General features: G+C 40.8%; 1 protein-coding gene across 1 annotated transcript in view; it reads left to right on the forward strand.

Moving 5' to 3' along the window:
• LOC106083658 (uncharacterized protein DDB_G0285291) overlaps positions 1-14,398 on the forward strand; it is a 193,629-nt gene that overhangs the window by 63,737 nt on the left and 115,494 nt on the right. The window lies entirely within an intron of this gene.

Below are 14,398 nucleotides of genomic sequence, written 5' to 3' on the forward strand. Positions count from 1 at the left end.
TGTTCTCATTCCTGGCTTGAGGCTGTTTGTCAGATATATAAGACTTTCTAGAAGCTCACAGCCGTTTGTAATCGATGGACTAGTTGATCGGACAATGCACTTCTGAGAAAATTCTTTTTTTCGCATGGACGGGTAGAATGTCAAATCTTCTTCCGGCAGACGTCTTTCCCGTTTACTACGACATGTAGGAATTTAGAACAAATGTCAATAAACACTACTTCCTGTTTTCCCCTCCGATCCTTAGCTATTCTCTCCAACGCAATGCAATGCATATATAAGGGACATCCCCTACGTGTTGGTTGATAAAAAAAAACAGACAACTCATGTAGAAGTCAATGTGCGGTATTTCCATGAGCGCGGCCATGCAGCCTATGGCACAGTGTCCGGTTATGATCCTTGTCAATGTCTTCAGCAACCTCTTATCGAACGCCAGTAACTCCTTCGTCTTCGTCGGCTTCATGACACGCCAGTTGTCTGGCAACCATCCGCTGAGTCCCATCTCTCCACCTACCCCGTTTTGGCCATCTGCTGTGTTCCGCAGCTCGAAAAGTGGCACGTGGGCAAGCTCGGTGACTGGTTCGCCGGATGTAGACGAACCTCTCCTGGTGTATTCGTGCTCCACTTCATGTCCGTGAACCCAAATAGAGACTTAACGTGGACCCGGAGTACATCCAGAGACACCTCGACCTCACCGTCCTCCAACCCAAGACCATGAGGGCCGCCGAGCAGGGCAGTAGATCCCTTATCAGTATTTTTGCAGCTACTCTAGTTACACAGACCTCTACCTAAAAGACCGTACACTCGTTACGTATTCCCAGAGACATACCGATGTTGAGTGCGTGAGAGTAGACCCCAATCTAGTCCCTGACTCCATTTCCTTGGGAGTTACTCTTTACTTCTTGCATGAGTAAAAAGCTCCTTATTCCTCTTCCAGGACAGTTGTATGGTCTCCTCCTCCCTATCTAGTGCTCGACCAGGAAACATATCCGATAGTGATCCGAAAATTATCATTGGGAGGAAACGCTCCATCCCAAGATCTTGATCGAATCACTTTTTGTCACAACCGCTATAATTATAAACTGTGCTCTGCGTATGCGATAAAATGTAATCAAAAAGTGACACACCCTATTGTTGGCATCCGTGCTTCCCCAGAGATTGTGGTTTGCAATGGCTTCGCCCATCTATTTCAAGGTCATTCCCCTTGTTCTTGCACCAGCTGACATGGACAAGGATTTTGTCCGTATGGGGATTTGCGCGGCTTCTCTATGGCCACCACCGTTAAGTCTTCATTGTTGCAACGAGAAATCATAGTTCAGTTCAAATCCCTACTGGCCATGATACAGCTTCCAATCTTACCTTCTGCTGGAGGGAGATAATATTTAGATTACGTGATTATTGTCCACGAACTATGTAATATCGTAACCACGGTTCCTGAACGAGAGCCACTTTAGTGCCGTCTCTACCCATAGTTCTCAGCAGCTCGTCCGTGACTGCCTCTGAGAGGTACATTTTAATTTAGATTTACTTCAGGCAACTTTTCTGAACAAACCCTGATCCAGAGATCCTTGACATTACCTTTATCCCTCGCTCATTTGTTTGTTCTGCGTTTTAAGCAGCCTAAGTATGGCTTCACATGAGAAATTCACCCCCGCAACGTTTTCCGATGGTGGATTTGATCAATCGGGACCAGCTCCATCTTCACGCCAATCCATAGAGGGTTAAGACGACTGATGCAGTTTGAAAGATAATCTAATGCTTTGCCATTTCCGCATCCAATGACCTCGACGCCCTTCTACCACTTGGCGCCATTGAAAACCGCGAGGAGTCGACTCGCATTTTCCATCCGTATCTTCTCTACGATCACCAGCCATTTTTCCGTGGATAGCAGTCCTTCAGTATTGCTCCCGTGCAGGATAGCCACTTACAGTTCAGGTGCTGATGACAAACTAATCCATGACGAACTGCACGTTGTACTGAAACTTTTAACCAAACATTTTGAAAGAGCAAAAAGGTAGAGATGCCTATATACATCCGTAAAAAGGCCACAGGCAGAGGTTAAAAGTTTAAACTGCGTTTGAGCCTATGGCTGCATACTGCAGTTTTCAGACTCATAATTATATATACTGTTGTGGTTTGGTGGACGGGCTGCAAAAATCTACCTACTGTTTAATAGTCAGCGCGACCGAATGGGTGGCTTGTTTGGGCATCACGGCGGCCCTAAGTTGAATGCTACATTTAATTAATATGGACATTGTGGCTAGGCAAAATTGAGGTTGAAGAGCCTTCAGTGGCTATGGAAACTTTGTTGTCCTTGATACAATACCAGCTGTCCTAGGCAGTGTAGATTACACATTGTCTGAGCTTGAGTGCCGATTGGAACTAGAATATTTCTGGTAGTAGATTTCAAGAATTAGGCTTCTAGACAAGACAACTGTGTAGGACTTGAAATGCACTCTGACGATCTGAGACGGGGTATATTTAGAAGGTTATCCGATCGTTGTAATGTTTATCATTATGAAAGAAAATGTATAATGGCTTAGATATAATGTATTATCGAAGGTTGACAAAAATATTATCTCAGTTAGCCAGGTAGCTAATTAATCTCTTATGAATGTATTACCGATTTCAAAAACTCTAGTTGTCTGGCCTATCAAACCTCACCTGTTCTAGGTGTTGGGCCACAGAGATATCTAATGGAATTGTACAATATAACAATCGAACTTCGAACCCAGGAGCAACCTAACATGTTGCAATTGGAATCTCCAACATCTAGCGACGTGTAGGCTAATTCTTCGAGATAAGGTTCGAAAAGCACGATTTGTGAACTGAGACCGTTCTAAGATTATGTGGTCAAATCTGAACTTTAATTTTTAAGACTAGGCTGAAGTCTCACTCATGGTTGGCTAAAATAGAATGCTCCCCTCAAATGCTTTTAGACTAAAGTGACTATTTTTGCCTGGCTGTGAGTACGATATGGAAGAGGAAAATATGGATTATCTGCAGTGCACGTGTTCTGCACTGGAAAGCAGAAGGAGTTCCAATTTAGGTTTTTATACCCTCCACCATAAGATGGGGGTGTACTAATTTCGTCATTCTGTTTGTAACACCTCGAAATATGCGTCTGAGACCCCATAAAGTATATATATTCTTGATCGTCATGTCATTTTAAAGTGATCTAGCCATATCCGTCCGTCTGTCGAAAGCACATTAACTTTCGAAGGAGTAAAGCTAGCCGCTTGAAATTTTACACAAATACTTTTTATAAGTGTAGTGTAGTTGGGATTGTAAATGGGCCAAATCGGTCCATGTTTTGATATATTGGGTTGCCCAAAAAGTAATTGCGGATTTTTCATATAGTCGGCGTTGACAAATTTTTTCACAGCTTGTGACTCTGTAATTGCATTCTTTCTTCTGTCAGTTATCAGCTGTGACTTTTAGTTTGCTTTAGAAAAAAAGTGAAAAAAGTATATTTGATTAAAGTTCATTCTAAGTTTTATTAAAAATGCATTTACTTTCTTTTAAAAAATCCGCAATTGCTTTTTGGGCAACCCATAGTTGCCATATAAACCGATCTTGGGTCTTGATTTCTTGAGCCACTAGAGGGCGCAATTCTCGTCCGATTTGATTTTGCACATGGTGTTTTGGTATCACTTCCAACAACTGTGTTAAGTAAGATACAAATCGGTTCATAATCTGGTATAGCTGTCATATAAACCGATCTTTGATCTTGACTTCTTGAGCCAATAGAGCGCGCAATTCTCATCCGATTTGGCTTAAATTTTGCACGAGGTGTTTTGTTATGACTTCCAACAACTGTGCTAAGTATGGCGCAAATCGGTGCATAACCTGTTAAAGCTACCATATAAGCCGATCTGGGATCTTGACTTCTTGAGCCTCTAGAGGGCGCAATTCTCATCTGATTTGGAAGAAATTTTGTACAACGGCTTCTCTCATGACCTTTTGAATCGAGCACTAGCTTGATACAGCTCCCATATAAACGGATCTCCCAATTTTGCTTCTTGAGCCCCTACAAGGCGAAATTCTTATCCGAATGAACTGAAATATAACACCATGACTTCTACAATGTTCATTTATGGTCCAAATCGGACTATAACTTGATATAGCTCCAATAGCATAACAGTTCTTCTTTGTCTGCCTAAAAACAGATACCGCGCATAGGACTCGACAAATGCGATCCATGGTGGAGGTATATTAGCACGCTCTTACTTGTTATTTCTGGAAAGTCTTCTTTGAACTTGCGAACATGAACCAACGAAAATTATTCAGCTTTTTAAACGATATGACCATATTAAAGAGTTAAACTATTCAAACTAGAAGCCTCTTTCTTCTCTTGTTCCTATTCCCATGGTATCTGCGTGAGCCTTTATTTAAAATTCTAGGCAATGTGTGTACGTTTATAAAAGTCAGCCGATTTTGCCCCAAAACCCGAGTATATAAGCTTTGGGCTTGCAATTTGCCTATTACATTACATTAAGGACCATGCCCAAACTTTACACATGTAAATGAGTGTTATCCAATTCAAGTTTTAAGATCAATGATAAGAGACCTCTTTTTAAAGCCGAGCTCGAACGGCTAGCCGCAAGCATATTACCTCACAAATGTCGCGAGCATTAGGAGGGGATAACCACCGGTGACAACTTTATCAGGGTTGCGGGGTCGATGTTTTGAGGCCGGAGTTGAAGTCGGACTATTGAGCCGGAGTCGGACTTTGGTTCGTAGCTGAGCATGCTTGTCCCGATTCCGAACAGCCCTCCGACTCCGACTTAATACTTTGACTTTGACCCGGAGTTGGAGTGAGGGCTAGACGCTAGGATTCGTACCCAGACATTCAGCGTCATATGCGGACATGCTATCTTCTGCGCTACTATGGCCTCCAAGCTTTGAGTTTAAAAATATTGTAAAACCCGATTTTATTTTATGCTATGTACTCCACATTTGACCATCATATTTTGCTAACAACATCGAATTCGATTAAAAGGCCTTGCAAGCATGATATACAATCGATTTTATTATTAATTGTTAAAGTACGATAGGGTTCAACAATGGTATTTATAACCACAACAAATCAAATAAATAACATCTCACAATATGGATTTGTAGCAAATTAGTTCAATAGGAAACTGGCAATTATCTGCAACGGTTAACTTTTTCATCTGAGATGGGTTTATTACGTTTTCTCAGAAATGTGCAACACTTTAACCTCCACGAGAAAAAAAGGGAGGTATTATTAATAGTAGCATGTACGCTTGAAAAAATAATCAAACGAAAAGTAAAGTAAAGCAAAACAAAACATGACTGAACATTTTAGATAACCAGCAGACTATTTGCAAAAAAACTTGTGGAATTAATGCTCCAAAACATACAATAAGAAATGAGCCCATCAGCGAAGATGACAAAACATTAATATCACGTAGCCAAGATGAAATTAATTTAGCAATTGCGAGCAATATAATTCAACTGTGGAAGGCTTACACACAAACGAATGACTGTTTAAGAAGTCAAATTGAATGATTTGATAATATGGAAGAAAGGCATATAGACGGTCATGGTGTAATTAGATCAGGAAGTGATTCCGCTCTGTTTTATTTTCGCCACAATCACATGTGATCGGCGTTTATTGCATGATATCAATAACTATCCAGTAGAACTTTGGTATTATATTCAATGCAACCGCCAGTTGGAGCGAAAACAAGTAAAAACATGCTAAGTTCGGCCGGGCCGAATCTTATACACCCTCCACCATGGATCGCATTTGTCGAGCTCTTGCCACGGTATCTCGTTGTAGGCAAACAAAGGATAAAAGAAAATAATTGCTATGTTATTGGAACAATATCGAGTTATGGTTCATTTCGGACCGTAATTGAACTGAATATTGGAGACCTTAGTAGAAGTCATTGTGTAAAATTTCAGCCAAATCTTGTAAGAATTGCGCACTTTATGGGGCTGAAGAAGTAAAATAGGGAGATCGGTTTATAGGGGAGCTGTATTAGGCTATAAACCGATTCATGCCATATTCAACACGTATGTTAAAGGTCATAAGAGAAGCCGTTGTACAAAATTTCACCCAAATCGGATAACATTTGCGCACTTTAGAGGCTCAAGAAGTCAAGATCCCATATCGGTTCATATTGCAGATATATCAGGTTATGGACCGATTTGAACTATTCTTGGCACAGTTGTTGAAAGTTATAACAAAACACATCATGCAAAATTTCAGCCAAATCGGATAATAATTACGTCTTCTAGTGGCTTAAGAAGTCAAGACCCCAGATCGGTTTATATAGCAGCTATATCAGGTTATGAACCGATTTGACCCATTCTAAATACAGTTGTTGGAAGTCATAACAAAACACATGATGCAATATTTCCGCCAAATCGGATAAGAATTTCTCCCTGTAGAGGCTCAAGAAGTCAAGAACCCACATCGGTTTATAAGGCAACTATATCAGGTTTTAGACCGATTTGAATTATTCTTAGCACTTTCAACAAGAAATAATAAAACACATCACGCAAAATTTCAGCCAAATCGGATATGAATTGCGCACTCTAGACTCTCAAGAAGTCAAGATCCCATATCTTCTAATATTGTATATAAAAATCAATTTGTGTTTGTTTGTAGATTTGTTTTTTTGTTTGTATGTTTGTGTGTTCCTTATAGACTCAGAAACGGTTGAACCGTTTTCTTGAAATTTTCATGGATGGTGCATTATGACCCCGTGGTGAAAATAGGGTACAACATTTTTTGATATCTGAAGGGGGGGCTGACGCTATTTAAGCGAAATTTTGTGTACTCTCATATAGTAGCCTAAAAATAAAAAATTGGTATCCGAATTTCGGATCGGGTACCTAGGGGGGCTGCCCCATCCTAAAACCTACCAAACACATATTAAGACCAATCAAGACAATATGGGACTCAAATGAAAGGTATTTAGGATAAAAAAAACGTATCTGATATCCAATTGTCGGACCAAGTGCTAGGGGGAGCACCCCAACCCCCAAAACACCCCCAAATCGGACATATTTACCGACCATGGCAATATGGGACTCAAATGAAAGGTATTTGCGAGTAGAATATGAATCTTATATCCAAATGTGGGACCACGTTTCTGGGGGTCCACCCCTTTCTCAAAACACCCCCGAAACAGGACTTAATTACTGGGGGGTGTTTGGGGGGCCGCCTTTCCCCAAAAACATCCCCCAAAGGTGACAAATTTACGACCATAGCAATATGGGGCTCAAATGAAAGGTCTTTGGGAGTAAAGCACGAATTTGATATCAATATTCGGGAAAAGTGTCTATGGGGCCACCCCACCCCCACAACACCACCCAAGGAAGTATTTTCTGACTATTGCAATATGAGGCTCAAATAAGAGGGTTTTTAAAGTGGAAGATGAATCAGATATGATTTCCAGACCAACTCACTGAGTGGCCACCAATTCCCCAAAACACCCCCCAAGACGGTCATGTTTGCCGACTATGGAAATATGGGTCTCAAAGTAAAGATATGTGGGAGTAGATCACTAATCTGATATCAACAACCATAACAACCCTTAAATAGGACGTATTTGCTCACCAAGACAATTTGGGTCTTAAGGAGAGTGGAACTAAATATTATAGTTTTTAGCGCCAATACCCCAAACCGGACATATTTGCTGACTTTTGCAATAAGGAGTTTAAATGAGATTAGAAAACGAATTTGATATCCAATTTTAAGGGCAATGGCAATATGGGGTTCCAATAAATGATATATAGATATATGAGAATAGAGTACGTTTGGGGGACCACCCCAATGCCCAAAACACCCCTAAAAAGGGCATATTTACCCACCATGTCAATGTGGAGCTTAAATGAAAGGTATTGTTGGGAGAAAACCAAAATTTGATACCCATTTTCACAAGAATTGATATCCAAAATACCCCACAAACAGCAATTTTTTAGTGGCCATTGCAATATGGGGCTCAAATAAAGTTTTTTGGGAGTAGAATACGAATTTGATATCCAAATGTAGGACCATGTATTTAGGGCATCACCCCTTTCCCAAAACACCCCCAAAGGAAAAAAATTTCAACCATGCCAATATGTGGCGCTAATGAAAGGTAGTTGAGATCAGAAAACGAATTTGATAACCTATTTTGGGGCCATCTGTTTGGGGGATGCCTCATCCTGTAATCTCCTCATAAGCCAATGGCAATATGGGGTTTAAATATATGGTATTTGAGAGAAAAGCATGATGCTGATATTTTTTCGGGGCCACCTGGGGGACCGCCTCTCCCCCTAAAACACCACTAAATTAGACATCATGAGAATATTGGGCTGAAATTAAGTATTTTAAGAATGGAGTACACCTTACATCCAAACTTAAACTCGTAGACCAATAAAGATCATATGGGATTCAGATAAAGGCACTTATATTGTTAGTCAAGTTAGCATGGTATTTCACTTAAAGATCTTTAATTGTCGAAAATAAATATTCCAAGCAAACTTTTGTTCTATATAAAGTAAAAAAGGCGCAGCGGAACGGGCCCGGGCTGGATAAACTTGTTGGCTGTACTATCAACTTAGTTTTTTCTTCCTTTGCTATCAGAATACAACCGATTCTTTTCCGCGATTTCTCTTTGATATTGCCATCTGGAAGTTCATGCTACGCAGGTGGATCAAAGCTAAATGAGAGAAAGGGCCTGGAGGTCCGTATTGAGAACCCAAGAATACGCCAATAAACTTGGATACGTTAGGTTTAAGGGGCAGTCTGGCATCAGACTCACTTAGAAGTTTTCGTCCATTGTGACATCACAGGAACAGGAGAAGGAATATGCATTCTATAGTTCCTACCGTTGAACCATCCAGATCGCTTTAAAAAGTCCAACAACTTGCGAATGATTACCAGTGCGCGACACACACACGCAGCAGACGTTCTACAGCCTCTTCTTCCTCTTCATCCTTACAGCTTATGAAAAAGTCGTTACTTGCAACCTTCAGTCTGTCACTCTATTTTTTCGATCAGACAGTTACAAGTCAAGACGGTTACCAGTCCAAGTTCTTCAGAGTGCACCCCAAAATCTATGTTACTTCTATTAACAGGAATGTTGAAGTTCCAGTGGGTTCTATCAGGAATAATTGAAAACTACAATAAGCGACTCAGGTAATGTGCAACTAACACGGTGGGATATCGGGCATTTGAATGAAGGATTACACAGTGTCCGTAGGCGCATGACCAAAGGGAAAACTCCCTTCGCTTCACAGCAGTGGCCGCAGCGATTTGTCTTGTAACAATGTTCAGAGGCATTAGATGCAGAATTAAATTCTGTGCATCAGATGGTGTCGTCCTCAGTGCGGCTGTGATACACAAACAAGTTACCCTTTGGATTTGGCTTAGACTTGAATAGTAGGCGGACTTTTGAATCGCCGTCCACCAGACCGCAGCTGTATATAACATTATAGGTCTGACAACTGCAGTATACACCCAATGCATGATACGCGGTTTAAATCCCAAATTATGCCTATAGCTCTCATGCAGGTGTATGGGGCAAGAGTTGCCCTTTCTTAAATGTTGGATTTGTAGATCGATTTCTGTCTACCAAAACACCCATGTATTTTGCGCTTTCAGCAAATAGAACATTCTTTCCTCCAAAGGAGACAGGTGCCACTGTAGGAAACTGGTATCTCCGCTGAAAAGAACTACTTTTGTCTTGTATGTATTTACGCCTAGACTAGTTTTTGTAGGCCACTTCGCTGTCGCACAAAGAGCTTCTTGAAGCATATCTCTAAAAGTGCTGGAAAACTTTCCCCTAACCGCGCAGGTCATCAGCATACGCGACCACTTTTACACCTGTTTCTTCCAGAGACTACAATATATTGCTAATGGCTATATTCCAATGTAGAGGAGACAGTAACCTTCTTGAGGTGTTCCTCTGAGATGCCTGCCGCAATGGACCTTTCAGTAAGTAAGCTATTACTAAACTTTCTTACGTTGATGCCTAGAAACTCTAGCTCTTTCATGATTGACGTCGGTTTTACATTATTGAAAGCACTTTTAATGTCAAAAATGCTACCATTATGTATTTCTTGACAGCTAGAGAAACCTCTTTGTCGGCAAACTAGGTCGTGAAGGGCTGTTTCAGTGGAGTTGCCCTTAATATATGCCTACTCTTGCCGTGACAACCTATCTCCAGGGATCATTGCCGTAAGATATGTTTCTATCAACCTCTCTAGAGTCTTCAGGATAAAGGATGATAGACTAATGGGACGAAAATCTTTTGTCTTCGTGTGGTAATGTTTTTCTGCTTATGAAATGAAAATGACCTTCGTGTCCCTCCATCCTAAAGGTATATAGGACATGTTGATACAAGTAGAGTATAGCTCCCTAAGTCAAGGAGTCAGTCGGACATAGCTTGTAATCCAACCGGTGATACATCATCAGGACCTGGCGATTTAAAGGAGTCGAAAGTTCTTATCGTCCAAAGGATATTCGACTCAGATGCAATTTCCTTAATAAGCTCGGACGAATTCATAACAGTGATAACCTCTTCTGGCGCCACGATGTTCGCTGGAGAGTTTACCAGGAAATGTGTCAACGAGTAGTTCTAGTGTTTCCTCACTAGACATTGTCATTGACATTGCATTCTCTGACTTCTGTATATATTCCACCGTAATAGGTCTCGAGGATAGGATATTTCTTCGCCTATAGGCCTCAGATGTATCCTCCACGGAGCTGCAGAATTCTGCACCATCCAAGATTTGTTCTGAGCCTTTTTCAGCCTGCTCTTATAGCTCAGCCTTATAAATGTCCCAATCGTGTGGTGCCCTTGTGGCTTTCGCTCTATTGAAGAGTTTTCTGCAGTCCTTCCTTAGACCAACTATTTCTGGTGTCCACAATGGCCGTCTCTTGCTGACACAAGCGAGTCGTTCAGGGCCTTCGTGATTCGCTTGACCATTATATCTATGTCCTCCGCAATTTCCACTTCTCTTTCTAGTCTAAATTATAAGTTGAAAAAAATAAATATTTCAAAAAATAATAATTGGACAGTCATCTATGAATTAAAATAAGAACCAATCATAGATCAAAGTTTGGAACAGATGTTCATGTCCGTTAGTAACAAAGAAATTAAATTAAATTAAAGACAGCAACTTTATTTTAAAAATGTTGGTTCATTGGCTCGCTATCATTGCTAAAATACTACAAATAAAGAACAAATTTTAAATTTAGGGCCAATTTTTTTCAGTTTGAGTGTCTGGTGTATGGCGCATGTGCTAAGCCTAAAGCCGAATTGAAAAGGCCCTTTTGTTTCGGAGGAGGCCACCGTGGCGCAGAGGTTAGCATGTCCGCCTATGACGCCGAACGCCTCGGTTCAAGTCCAGGCGTGAAAATCAACAAAATTTTCAGATCAACTAATGCTGGCTACATTTGCAGGGTATCCTGCCATGGTAAAACTTCTCTACCAAGTGTTGTTGCTATGCGGCACTCCGTTCGGACTCGGCTTAAAGAAGGAGGCCACTTATCATTGAGCTTAAACTTTAATTGCAATCATTGATATGAGAGAAGTATCCCGTGTTCCTTAGTGAAATGCTCATAAGAAATTTAGTAGAAGTATTATCTCCTTTCACACAGATCGTTCAATAATGCATCGGTTTTAAATAGTTCTGCTGATAATCTTTCTGCTCTTGTTGCTTTGTTGTTCTTCAGCCGCATTACTGTTATGTGGATCTAATTCTGATGTGAGGGTTATATGAGAAGGCTGATATAAGTATTTCTGGCCAAGTCAATACCAATTGTTGCCAGGTGCAGTCTGACGTTTCCATTGGAAAGTTTGACATTTTCTGGCATAATGGTACTCCGAAAGTTTAGAGGTACGACCTTCATTTGTGTTGCCTACAATGACTTTAAAAATTAATTAGGAAAAAATTTAATTATATCGTGAACAATTTCGTGTGATCATTCCTCGCCACTTTGGAGGCTGATAATTGCGATATGAGTGCATTAATTAAATTAATCTTTGTATGACAAAGAGGCCTCGGTAGCACAGAGGTTAGCATATCGGCTTAGACGCTGAACGCCCGGGTTCAAATGGCGTGAACATCAGAAAAAATTTTCAGCGGTGGTTATCCCCTTTTAATGCTGGCGACATTTGTGAAGTACTATGCCATTAAAACCGCCATTCGGACTCAGCTATAAAAAGGAGGCCCCTAATCAATGAGCTTAAACTTGAATCGGACAGCAATCATTTACATGTGTCCTATAGCACTGTGAAAAGCAAATTTATTGAATTGCATCGTGTCCGACGCTCACTAAACGACAAATTCGGTGTAATTCATCCAAAAGTGGCCGTTGCACCAGAGATCATTACCATGAGATAGAGGCATCCTTGGGCATTTCTCACGGATCTATCGTACGAGCCCGATACGTAACAACAATCCATCGTGTGGGTCTTCGAAGCAGAGACATATTCAACAAAAGTTGTTCGTGGAAAAAACACTTCGTATCAAATAGTCGTCTATTTCTCCAGTAAAACTAGTCAGGTGGCGGCTGTTCCGCATGAGCAACGAAGGAGATCAATCCTGAGAGGTACACCACAATTTGTTGGCCTAAAGCAGTGATGTGCACACTACCACTATTGAAAAGACCAAACTGTGTTTGTATGAGTATCATCTAACATCAACTAAATGAAAATGCTCTGAAATAGAGTCAGCCGCAGGAAGCAATACGAATTTGTTTTCACTGTACTATGCCCGCGGGCATAGGAATTTATGTGCGGATGTGTATGCTGCCCATCTATGGCCTAAAGGCTTCACAGAAATTCGAACAAGAGAAGTCCAATCATTGTTCACCATGACAGTGCGATCTCTCACACATCGGCTCATATTCTACAATACCAACGGAAGTTGTTTCTGTGTTATCCTTGTCACCCCCACTATCAGATATCAACAGCTGGGAAAATTTTTCCTTACTTAGCACACTATCTGTATCTGTTCGGAATAAGCGTGTAGCGTGTCACACAGGACTATGGGCACACTTATGAGGGATTTTGAATGACAGCATGTGGGGAAGATGATGAGACGTCGCGGCTAGCAGACTCCGGCAGTTGGGTGCGGATACGATATCAGAATTGAACCAACTTGGGGGCATAGAGTGGAAAACGATTAAGGACAAAGATGCCTATGCGGACCATAGTGATATGGGATGAACTAGAATCTGCATCCTCTTTTCAATGTGACATAACCATCTGAGACCAGATTTCATTTGTTGTCTCAGCAGGAGGATGTGCCTGTACCAAGGCCATCGCTTTAAAGTTTAATTCTTTTGTAGAATTTCGGACTTCATTTGGACTGCTGCACGGAATTTCAGACAAAAATGCCTTCAGGGTCTATAGTGGCATGGAGCATTTTTGAATCAACACCCACCTTTTAACCTAACCTAACCCTCTGTGTTTGATACCACATTTCCTTTGTTGTCTCAGCAGGAGGATGTGCCGCATATCTCAATTTAATTTCTTTGTTAGTCCAGCGAAAAAGACGTTTATTTTTTCTTCTCACACCTTTCGTTCGCCTGGCTACTGACTGCTGCATTGATTTTATGCCAAATTCTTCGCTTCAGTAAAATTTCGACACCCCTGGTTGTACAATACCATGACTCCACACCTTTTTTCATTGGGTCTGCAAATTGATGTACGCAGTTGCCATCTGTTGCGTTTCAAACATTTTGAAGGCTTGAAGGTATTATATGAACATATGTTATCTCTAAGCGCTCCTTGATATATACTTGAATTGCTCTTGACACCCGAGGTGGCATGTGCACATATGAGACTTTGTAGACGAGTTTGGCTTTTATGCGGATTGTCTCGAGGGTCTTATCCTCCGTAGTTTATCCAGAGTCTCTGAAATCACAAATCCACAGCCAAACGTATGTCTTGAATCATGACCGCTAAAGCACAACTCGCCATCTTTCGGTGTGTTTGTGACGCCTCCGCCAATCTATTGGACGTCCGGTAGGGCGGACATGTCGGCCTTGTACAATACTTTTCTGCTACATACGTCAGAGCACATACTTTACCTCTAATGATTTCCAATTCTTCGATAAGATTCTCTAATCATCAATTTTCGAGAGAAGGCGTTTCAGGCGTTGGATAAAATTGCAATATTATACATATTTTTTAAACTTTTTTTTCAATTGACCAATTATTCCATATAATAAAGCGTTTGAGATTTAGTTGTATATTCCGCACGATTATTACTGGAATCGCTCTGAATATAATAATAAAGATCCAGCAGTGCTTGTCTTCCTATAAGGACCTCAAAGCTGCACAAATTACATTAAAAAAATGTTTAATTTTATAATAATTTTTTTTTTATTATTTTGTACAAAAATTATTTACTCATGTAACAA

Source organism: Stomoxys calcitrans, chromosome 2, assembly GCF_963082655.1.
Source record: "Stomoxys calcitrans chromosome 2, idStoCalc2.1, whole genome shotgun sequence".
Lineage (NCBI taxonomy): Eukaryota > Metazoa > Arthropoda > Insecta > Diptera > Muscidae > Stomoxys > Stomoxys calcitrans.